The following is a 12,015-nucleotide window of genomic DNA, read 5'->3' on the forward strand; positions in this document are numbered from 1 at the left end:
ACAATCATTTTCCATAAATAATTTTCCACAATCCAGTAAAATAACCTGAACAGATAACTGAAAAATCTTAAGTGATTCAAAGCCTCTTTAACCAGGTCTCAAAGTAACAAAAAACCTAGAACTGAACTAACAAAATCTATTCCCTCTTCACCACTACTTAAAAGATTTCTGACTGTTTGCTGACTTTGAATTACGAGCATATATGATGAAATATTTAGAATATATAAAAAAATTAAGTCTTTCAGCCTCAGATGGCATGCCTATGGAATGGAATTTGTTAGCCAATTAATTTTAAATTTACTACAGCAGAATTCCAATTACAGCTTCTCGTTCCATCTCCCCACAGCCACGTGAGGCACGCTCCCTCCCTGGGTGGAGCCTTGTGGACTCTCCTCACTGCCAGTGCCACTCAGCAGAGGCAGTGCCAGCCTCTCTGGAGGAGAAGGGAGATTCCCCCTGCCCAGCATGGCCAGTGGTGGCACGGGGGCTGCAAAGCATCCCCAGTGCAAACCACGCAGCACAGAGAAAGGCAAACAGACCCAGCACCAACCTGCTCCTCTCCAGCTACTGGAAATGTGATTAACTCTTTAAATTTAAAATAAATCAGATAAACAGAGGCCTGCTTGTTAGGCAGAAGCAAAATATACTGAATTGAAACAAATCTCAAAGCAGTAAATCAATTTGGATTTAAAATCTGGCGTGGGTTTAAGAACAGGACCAGCGACAGCAAAACTCAATGGCTTTGTCTGTTCATCCCAAGCACCTTCCAGAGATTCCCAAGCTCCACCCAAGGGAACTGCTGGCACAGACCTGAACGTCTGTGCTGTTGGTAGCCAGTCCCAAAGCCCTGCTCAGTGCAGGGTTCCGTGTAGGCAGGGTTGGTGGTCCCTCTGTGAGGATCCCATTCCAGCAGCCGATCCACCCCAAAGAGCAGCACCCCTGTCAGGACCAGTCCCCACGCTGCTGAACCCTGAGGAGAGCCACCCGGATCACCCTCAGCACACCCTGCAGTGGCTCAGGGTCACTTTTATCTGGAGCAGCTTCAGAAGTCCATGATCAGGTAAATTGTTTTACCCAGTGTTGTCAAGCCTGTATTAACTCTGCTAATGAAGCAGGGAAATAGAGCTCCAGAGCAGGAACCAGGTCAGCCTGCCTTATGGATAACTCCTTAAAACCAGAAAATACTGGGAAATTAATAAAAAAGCAAATACTGAGAAATTAATAAAAAAGTGCAAACGGATTTTCAGAGAGTATCTGCTCTTCAATTACGCTTTAAATATCTGTCCACATTTACATGACCTCTGCTTCCCAACAGATGAAGAACGTTAGGCTGAGTCTGTGGAGGAGTTTTACTGTCAGGCTTCCCTCGCAAGTTCAAATGATGTCACTGTAGTAGGAATATTGGATAATTTAATGGTCTCCTAATGGAATCCTGCTCTGTGAATTTCAACAAATTTTCAAGTGGCAATACCAAAGATGGATTTTATGGATTTCTGTAATCTCATGCAAATGTTCAATGCAGTTGTAAAATAAACCTTTAAAATCCTGGCACAGACTGTCCTGGCCAGTGTCCCAAGCCAAGCTCTCCTGCTGCTGGCAGCTCCCCAGGGCTCCTCACCCGTCCTGGGGGTGATCCTCCATCACACACAGCCCTCCCATCTGAATCCCTGTTGAGCCACTCTCACCATGGATTCTGTCCACACGTACCCTCCTGGCTATTTCAAGACAGCCCTTTAGGGACAGGAATGTTCATCAGGAATTAAAAACAAGGAAACAGACCCCAAGACCCACGGCTTCCCTAGGAGCACACAAAGGGGCCTGGGAAGAATCCCACCCTATAATCAAATTAAGGGTCCCCCCTGCAGAAGGGAACAGCCACCCACATACCAACAAACCAATTCTGTTGCCATTTAAGCTGCAAAGCTTTCAGAAAGGGCTTTTGAAAGCACGACCCATCAGTTCTAATTTTTAAAACTTATCCTTTCAGTCAAGACTAGAAAAAGGCCCATTCCAACTTTTATCTCCACTACAAAGTGCTGTTATCTTGGGCTGTTGTCAGGAGCTCTCTCTCTCTTTCTGCTGACAAGCAGAGACTAGAGAGATAAGATTGGGAACGAATCTCACTTCTCTGAGTAAATAAATAATCAATACTCATCTAAATGTAAATGAGAAAGTATCCCCCTCTGATAACAGGGCTCTTATCAAACAGCCAATTTTCTGCAGACATTTGGCCTCAACCAAATCACCATCATTCAGCCCCAGCCTAATGGCTAAAAATCGTAACTAAATTGAACCGATCACCAGAGATCAACTAAGTTCAGCCATGGCTACTACGGGTTCAAATGTTTGGAATGCAATTTTTCCCCCATTAACTTTCAATAGCAATGAAGAATGCCACGGTCAGGGGTGAATCTGCACAATAAACAATACTAACACTGCAACAGGGAACCAGGCTTTAAACAAAACCCCAACTAAACCCCTCTCCATCTCCAAACTAGTTACTAGGATGAAATAAGGATTATAGAAAGAATATTTAATGTTTGTGGAGTTGTCAAACCTAAACAAAAAAGACCGGTATCAACAAAACAACCCAAACTGTTGAAAACTGAGGCCATATTTTACAGCCTTTGTCTCTGCAACAAAACATATCCCTATGCCTGTATATCACTCTCTTCACCTTCAGGAGCTCCCAAAATCCTCACCAACACCCCAGTTCCACCTGTGCTATATCAGCTGTTTCTGTTGCCTTCACAGTCCATGCATTTGTCCAAAACACTTTTCAATTTCCCATTTCCATGCCATTTCCATCCTGAATTTCTTACACTGCATGAGGAAAAGTATTCCTCTTGTTCCAATGAGCCACTGCCACCCCAGTGTTTGGGGTGAGCACCTCCTGTCTCTGAACTACCTCACAAAACCTTCCCAATTCACTGTCCCCACCACCTACACTTCACAGACAGCTCTCGTACCCACTTGTGCCTTTTCCACACCAGAAAAGTTCTTCCCTCCTCAGCATCTCCTCATTTCATGTGCCTGATCCATTTCCACACTCGTCCCTTTCTGCATCTCTTCACTTCTCTTCTTTGAGACAAAATACAGCAATTAAGATGTGGGTACATTGGGATTTATGGACTCAGTTCCTGATGTTCCATTTGCCTTTCTGCCTGCTCCTACATGGAGCTGAAGTGTTCAGAGAACTACCCGTGATGGTGCTGGATACTTTTCCTGACTGATGGAAGGTAATTAGAGCCCATCACTGTACACATATAGTTACAGTTGCTTTTCACCATGTATATTATTTTGTACCCATTGACACTGAATTCCTTCTCTCATTTTATTGTCCTGTCACTCAGCACTGTGGATACCTCTGCAGTGCTTCACAGACAGCTTTTATTTGCACTATTCTTACCTCTTTTGTATCAACAGCACATTTTGTCACATCAGCATTCACATCCTTTCCATGCCCCACATTAACGAACAATGCAGGTTCCACCAGTTCCACTGGAGCTCCACCAGTAACCTAGTTACTAATCACCAAGGGCCATTATTCCTATTCTTTGTTTCCTGTCTTTTAATCAATTATTAATCCATGTGAGGATCCTCCTTCTCATCCTGTGACAGCTTAATTGCTTTATGAGCCTTTGTCAAATCTTTTTTGGAAATCTAAGCATGCCATGGCAAGCGCACCATCCCTTTCAGATGGTCTCTGGCTCCCTCTCAGCCTGCTGGAGCACAGCCTGCCCCTTCAAAGCCTTGCCCCTGTGTGCTGCATTTGCTCACATGCCATCCATTAATGCTGCTCTTTGCTAGGGGTTCCTGTCACAATTTCACAGTTTGCCTGGTGAGAAAGCCCAGACAAACCTGTCTGTCCTTGAACCCCTTCCACCAACCCCTGCACCTCCCACACCTGAGAGCAGCTGGTGTGAGCAACACGTGAACCGCGGTGTTACTGGTGCAGCACCTCCAGCCCTGAGCTCCAGCACGGCTCAGACACTGCTGCCTGCCCACGGGGCTGTGTGAGCCCCCCGGGATCACAGGAGGCTCAGGGCAGAAGGGAACCTCATCCAGCCCCTTCCCTGCCTTGGCAGGGACACTTCCCCTGCCCCAGCCTGCCCCAAGCCCTGCCCAGCCTGGCCTTGGACGCTGCCAGGGCTCCAGGGGCAGCCGCAGCTTCTGTGGGCACAGGAAATAACAAAGGGAATGAAAAAGCAACAAAGAAAATAAGAAAGAAAAGATCAGAAATGTGGGCAGTTAGGCAGCCGCAGCCCAAGAGCCACGGTGACAGACGTGGACAGGAGGGAACGAGCAAGAGGGAACTGAGCACAGGCAGCAGAGCAGTCAAAAACCCCTGTTGATAAACACTTAACACTGATGTCTGTGGGACTTTCCATTTCAAGTCCCTCCTTTCACAAGGATTTGTGATTTATTGCTTTGCTGCTCCATCCCTGGGCTTTGAAAGCGCGATTCCGCTTGAGTTTAAACTATATTTATATTTATTTTTTGGTTATCGCTTTTTTATTATTGCTATAGAAAATATTTGCTGGAAATATGTTGCAGCTATTACAAGGTCATAAAAAAGAGGAGATTTATGTATTTCTATCATTTCAAATAGTCTGTCAGAAAGTATCAGTCGTGCTAAGTGTAAGACTGCTGGATTCCAGTGCTCCCTCTGCCACCACATGGGCAGCAGATGGAGGAACTAAAATAGCTCCGTGTGGAGGCTCCTTGGCTGGGAGGAGGGAAATCGAGGCACTCCTGTCCCCTGGGGAGGCCTGGGGGGAACCCTGGCTCCCCATGGATGCTGGGCATGGCCCTGGGCCAGGGAGGAGCGCTGGACCAGAAACAGAAAGGGCAGAGGGAGGAGCAGGATCCATCCACTGCGGAGGGCAGAGAAAGTGGGAACGGGGACAGGGCTCGGGCCTCCTTCTGCAGGAGCTTTCTTAGAACATGACAGAAGGGGCAGGATTCCATTGTGTGCTTGGCAATGACAATAAAACAACAGAAAATATGTAAACAGCGTGAGAGGAACTGGCTGCAGAGCAGAATGTTTACATCTCCAATCCTGCTGCTGCGAGGACGTCTTAAATCTGTTTATCCGCTAAAAATCCCCAAAGCCCCTCAACACCTCTGAAGTGGAATAAAGATTTTATCATTACAAATGCAAATACTGGTTAATAAATAAAGATATTTAAATAGTGAAAACAAACTTTTAACATTATGCACAAGCATGAGAGGGTTTTTTTTTTGCCCAATCTGTTTTTCCTTAACTTGCACTGTTGTGACATTACCGAATTTTACACACAGTTATCTGCCACTATCCACAGAAATACAGATGGTTTTTGTAGAAATAAACAGTCATTTATATGAAACAATTGTAAAATAGTTTATGGAAACCAGTGGTGTAATGCATTCAAATAAATGCCAGGCCTGGTTGATGGAGAGCCAAGGTGTTAAATCACACCGCTCAGGAATTCAGCTGTGGGAAACAGATAGTAAATCCAGAGTGACAGAATTTCCAGTGATGGCAAAGGTTTCTGACATCTAGTCCAGTACACAAAAACTACAGCAGTTCAAACCTATTTTACTTAACACTACCTTGACAGCCAGTGAAATTAAAGAATTTAGTCAAAAGCCCCTTAAAAAGAAACAAACACTTCATTTCTGGATTGCTTTTCTGGGGAACAGCAAATGTGCAGCACGGCCAGCAGCAACCCGGGCTGTGCACAGCATCAACAGAAGGGTTTTACTTAATTGCCACCTTTTTGCATTAGCAATGTGCAGCTCTAAAAAAAGCTGAGACAAAATCATCACGTCTGATCTACAATGTAAAGCACCCACAGCAGAAATCCAATACACAGATTTTATTTTAAACTCTGCAGCTGCCCCATTCTCAGCCTGGCCCTGCCAGTGCCTGGAATCGTCCCCAAGGGACTGTCCTGGGGCCAGCCCAGGTGGGCACGCCTGACTGACCAGCGCCAGGGCTCGCCCACTGCCAGGAGAATCCGGGGGCAAAGGTGCTTTTCCCTGGCCATGCAGACACCAGGGAGTGCTCTGCGGTTTTGGGCAGCACGACCAGGGCGCACTCGAGGGCTCAGGAGAACAGAGCCGGGAGGAGCTGGTCCCAGGAAGGCACCAGGGACCAGCACAGCCTCTGCTCATCACAGTGGGTGAAGCAAACACAAAAATCTGTCACCCAGACGCTGAGCTGCATGGTTTAAAATGTCACATAAATTACAGTATTATTGCCGATCCAGAAGAACCAGTAACAGCATGAATTCAATACCAACAGAACCAAAATAGACCCGGTTCAATATTTCACTTTCATTTCAGAGGCTGGGCATGAAAAATTCTGGGCTGATACCCAGCCCCTCACTAGCCCAAGGCATGGGGAGAACTAGCCATTGCTGTTCTGACTGCTCACAAACCGTTCTGGCTATTCCCAAAATGTTCTGACTGCTCACAAACCATTCTGGCTATTCCCAAAATGTTCTGACTGCTCACAAACCGTTCTGGCTATTCCCAAACCGTGTTCCCGAGGAGCTGCTCCCCGCACACCAACACCCCCGTCCTGGCACGCCGGGGCTGCTCGGTGGCAGCGGGCTGGGGATGATGGCACAGCCCTGGGAATGATGGCACAGCCCTGGGGATGATGGCACAGCCCTGGGAATGATGGCACAGCCCTGGGAATGATGGCACAGCCCTGGGGATGCTGGCACAGCCCTGGGGATAGTGGCACAGCCCTGGGGATGGTGGCACAGCCCTGGGAATGGTGGCACAGCCCTGGGAACGATGGCACAGCCCCGGGAATGATGGCACAGCCCTAGGGATGGTGGCACAGCCCTGGGGATGGTGGCACAGCCCTGGGGATGGTGGCACAGCCCTGGGAATGATGGCACAGCCCCGGGAACGCTGGCACAGCCCTGTGTGTGCCAGCACTGGCACTGAGCAGGCTCAGAGAGCCCTGACCCACCCAAGCTGGCAGCTGCTGACCCGCTGGCAGGAGCAGGGCCTGAGGTGTTCGCAGGTAGAGCTGTCCCTAAGCGGGCACGGGCTCTGCAGGGGCGCTGTAATGATCCAAAACAAAGCTTTGGGAGCCAGGGCCACTCACAGCTACCATTAAGCAGAAGAGCATGAGTGTGAACACAAGGAAACACAAATTAATTGGCTTTTCACTGTCACAGATGCTGGGGCTTCCATCCCAGAAAGAGTCAGAGCAAACATATGCATCGCCTACTCGAACATATTTACTTTTAAATTTAAACTCCTCAGTTACCATCATTCCATGACAGTATCAAACTTTAATGACAGTTTATTCTAATTGTAGTTCATCTGTTAGAAGTACTTTTGTCACAGGGCTGCAGCTTTACATAGTTTATCTTTTTAATTCTCCCTTTTTAAATGTATGAATAAATACATATATGTGCAATCCAAATACACACACACCTCCCTTTACAGACATTTTTTTGTCCTACTCTCCCACCAACGAGGTAGAATAAGGAAGGAAAACCCCAGCAAGGCTCCTCTAGCAGCTGCTTTAGAACATTTAAGTCACAAAATTTGACATTAAATGTGGTGCTGACACTGACACGTCAGGAACGGAATTTTCAAACACAACTCAGATCTCTTCTCCCCAGCTGCTCCTCAAACAAAGATGAGCCCCAAGCAGAACTCTTCATCTGAGAGTCTCCAGGTTCTGAGGGCAAGCTGAACTTTGTGTGAACAAATCTAGAGCTTGGCAATAATCCACCACCACAAACCCCGGGTCTGTGACAGACTGTGCTCCCAGCACCAGGGGATGGAATAGGCTCCTTTCCCTGGCCTTGGCAGCTGCAATTCCTCTGATTCTGGTGTAGAGACTAAAATATGATACAGAGACTTTTATCTTTAAGTCCTATGCCTGTTTCTTGAATCTTTCTCTTTTCTTAGTATTCAGCTTCCTGTGGCAGTGAAATAATACACTTAAACAGACCAGGAAGATTATTTTAAACTATTTTTGGTCACTTTACACATTTTAAAGAATGCAAAAAGCACTGGTTGACAGCTGTTAGGGACTTGAATGTTATTGCAAAGCAGCTGTTTTCATTTATCGAAGAAGTATTAATCTTTCTCCAAACTCACAGAACACTGAGCTAATAACTCTCCCTCTAACCTACGGAAAATACAGGTCACGTCTGTGCAATGTTGGCAGAAGGTTTTGTTTATAACAATTAAACTTGTAGAGCATTTTGTTCTTAAAAGGACTGAGCCTTTCTGGTCAGGGGATGTTTGCAGTTGGAGGCAGCTATTAAATAATAATCAGTAGCATGTTCACCCTGCAAAGAATTCCTACTTGAAATCAGACAAGATTAATCAGAGGAGACTTCTCTGTTCACTAGAAATTTCAGATGAAGAGAGGCTACATGGACCAGGAACAGGCAGGATTATTCCAACATTTCAGCATTTTATGTTGTTTGGTTTTGTCTCTCATCTCCTTCTAAGAACATTCGGTTTTTATATACTGACATCGATGCTTAATTTGTTTGAAAACAAAGCCTCTGCACACATTCCCTCTGCATTGTTATTTACTTTATATTAGTATTTATAGTCCATTCAGTCGAGCTCTGGAGGAGAAGGCAACTGGCATCCCAGGGAATGTTTGTTGAAGAGCAGCAGGAATGAGACAGCTCACAGGCAGGGAGATAACTTCCAAGTGTACATATAGTTCCTGCACATATTTAATTTGAGAATCACCATGGCATCAGGATACATGAAGTACCAAGGATGAAGTCACCATCTTTCTTATGTTCTTAAAATCGTAATCCATGCAAACATATTTTCTAGGGAATATTGAGTGCAGGCTTTGGTGCAGATATAAAAAGCCTGATAAGATCTCCTTGCCTGCTGCACACTGTGGGCTGCTGTCAGCCCCAGCCTCAGCTGAGCCCTGGGATCAGAGCATGGGCTGAAAGAACTGTGCCTGCCTTGGTCCCACTGAGCCTCCCTAAAAAAGCAGGATTTACAGTGCACATCTACCACAACCCAGATTTCTTACATGTTAATGGGGTAACACATGAGTACTGGTGAAAGTAAGACCAGCAGAAACACACACCAGACTGACTGAGCAGGAAAATCATTTCCCACTGAAGCAAATCAAGTTCTAGGGGAAATGGTGTTTTACAGCTCTGCAACATGATCTGTACGACCTACAAACCTTCCTCTGCCAAGCCCAAGGTGGGATTTTCAGGCATGCCCAACAGCTACCTGCTCCAGAAGTTAATGTTAAGGCTGTTACTGATCTCTGGGGAGCAGAATTATCCCGAGTACTAAAACACCCAAATCTCACCTTCTAAAACAGCTTTTCAGGACTCAGTTATTAGAGCTGTTCAAAATCCAGACAGCACAGTATCTGACATTTTTACTGATAAATTCAAGGAGAACAGGAAGTTCTTATGCTCCCAATCTCCAGCACACGAGTTCTTTTCTGCAGATCTGCCACAATGCAGAGAGATTTTATATTTACACCATCAGCTGCTGAAGTGCTCAAAGAAAGGAGATCTAGTCATGGCAGGATTACACAAAGCAATCCTTAAACCACCTCTGGGCACGAGGGTTCTTCAAGGGTTGTTATCCCAGTGCCTGAGCAGTGCCAGGCCTGTGCTGTACCCAGCAGGTCCTGTGGCACTGATGGAGCTTCCAGCTCCCCTCTCTGTGGCTGGGACATCACCCCATCCTCGGGCTCCTTCCCTCCTGTCTGAGCTATTTTCAGAAAAGCCTCTTGCATGAGCAATGGCCCTGAGCCCCCTCAAGGTGTCCCATCCTGGACTGGAGCAGTCTCCCCTAGAAGCTCATCCCACAACTGCAGTGTTTTTTTCCAGCCCTCCCATGAAATATGCCTGTGCAATACACGCTGCTGAGCACGCAATAGGTTAAACAAATTGATGATAAAGTATTCGACTTCGTTAGTTTTCATTACCATAAGAAAACATCAATTACATTTTCTATTTTATGAGTGTACACAGGGGAATCCATTACAGTAAGGGAGAGGCTGCATGACTCCTTCTGCTGCTCCTCTCCTCAGCAAAAAGAGCAGTTTGTTTTTAAAGGCAGTGACACCAGCCCAGAGGAAGGGAAGGCACACCGGCATATCTGCATAGACAGCTCCTGTCCTGATTTATCCAGCCTGGCTCCAACTAATTAAACATCTGCCTCAATGATTTCCTCTGCAGATTTATCTTCTCCAGTATGCAGCACTGACTGGTTGTTACAGGCTCTTTCCCAACTTGCAGCCATCCCTGTGTCCTCCTCCCAGCTGGTTCCTTGGGCACGAGGCAGGAGATGAGCCAGACCCCCATGAGCCCCCGTGGGTGCCTGTGGTGGGGCAGGGGTCCCACAGTCCTGCTGCAGGACAGCCACGGCCTCCAGGAAAGGGCTCAGGGCCACGGCTCTCCCAGCTACAACACATCCACTCACTTCACCACCTGCCCTTCCCCTTGACTGCCTCAATATCATTATTTTAAAATGGTCAGAGTTCATATGTCAAAAGCCCTGAGACACTAAGAAAGGAGAATTGCAAAGAAGGTGAAATAGTTTGAACAGTTTGCAATAATTTTATCTAAATCGAGCTAGGCACAGTCAGAATATTGCTTCTGCTTTTTCAGGCCCCTTTCTATGAAGAAAAGGTTATAGCCCACTTCTCTCTCCTGCTGATCAGTATTTTGCTGCAACAAATAATCTTTACTGGCTGAACAAAGTATTTGGAGAAAACTAGCTGAGTGTTTTAGCCTAGTCATGCTGAACAAACCCTTCCCAACTATACCACAGGAATTCCTCAAATTTTCATTTTCCCACCAATCCAGGACCAGTCTGAAAAATGCCCTGTAAGTCAGTGGTGAAAACAGATCAGAAAGCAACTGCTTCTACCAGGACTTGTCAGCAGCATAAACTGCAATAAATTCCTCTATCCTGAAAAGGCTGATCTGGAGGCCCATTGAAGACAGGCAGAAAAGCTCACGGGCATTTCTGTGTTATTAAACTATTCCAAAAACTATAAATAAACACATTCAGCCTATCTTTAGTAACGACTTTTTAAAAATCAGACCAATCAGCTTTAAAGGAAACATTGCTGAAAGAGGAGAAATGTTTCTCCTAAATGATGTCTTATCTTTTATTGAGAACTTTGACATCCTAATCCAGTGGTTAATAATGACCCTGGCCCAGGCCTGTGCTGTGCTAATGCTCTGATCTGCAATTCCATTTATCCCTGCATCTCCCAGTGACAGCAAGAGGCACATCCTCTCCAGTGATGAGGGATCTGGGGGTAGGTGAGGAATGATGGGAAAATCTTTCCTTTTACTCCTGCTCCAGTCTCTCTGTGCCCACTGTGGTGGCATCCTGAGCTCTCCCTGCAGCCTGTCTGGATCCCCAGGGTCCCCTCTGTGCACACAGCTACAGTTGCTGCTGCTTTAAAGATAACAGCAAGACCTTCCTAAGCCCTCCCACCCCCCTAGAGCCTGATAATCCACATTTTGGGAGAGGGATGTAATTGGGAATAAGGAAAGGTTTGGATAAGCTAAGTTAATGTTAATAAAAATTTCTGATACATCCCTATATACCCTGTTCCTGAAAAGGGCTCTGAGCAGGAGGGCCAAGGCAGCAAATGAATGTATTAGCTGAAGGAAGGAATGCCAGGTCCATTCCTGTTCTAAACTACTGAGCAAAAATAACAAAGTCAAAGCAGAATCAAATTTCAAATGGACAAAGAATAAAACATCTGTTACACGAAGGGGGGAAGCAGTTTAAAGACTGAGCTAAGTGAATCCTTTAGCAACCTCCCTTCAGGGAAGGGAAATCTGACCCCAGGAAATAAATAAAAGTCACCCAAAAAGTGAACAAAAGAGGTGTTCGAAAAAACCCCAACACCATTCATCGCCGCTAACGACTTGTTCATTATGAGTGATGATGGATAAAGACTTCTCACGCTGAGATGAAATCAAGATTTATATGCATTGTTTCCTCTCCCAACTTGTGGGAAGATCA

General features: G+C 46.0%; 1 protein-coding gene across 7 annotated transcripts in view; it reads right to left on the minus strand.

Moving 5' to 3' along the window:
* MAPKAP1 (MAPK associated protein 1) overlaps window positions 1-12,015 on the minus strand; it is a 78,889-nt gene that overhangs the window by 21,900 nt on the left and 44,974 nt on the right. The window lies entirely within an intron of this gene.

The sequence above is a fragment of the Taeniopygia guttata genome, chromosome 17 (genome assembly GCF_048771995.1).
Source record: "Taeniopygia guttata chromosome 17, bTaeGut7.mat, whole genome shotgun sequence".
Lineage (NCBI taxonomy): Eukaryota > Metazoa > Chordata > Aves > Passeriformes > Estrildidae > Taeniopygia > Taeniopygia guttata.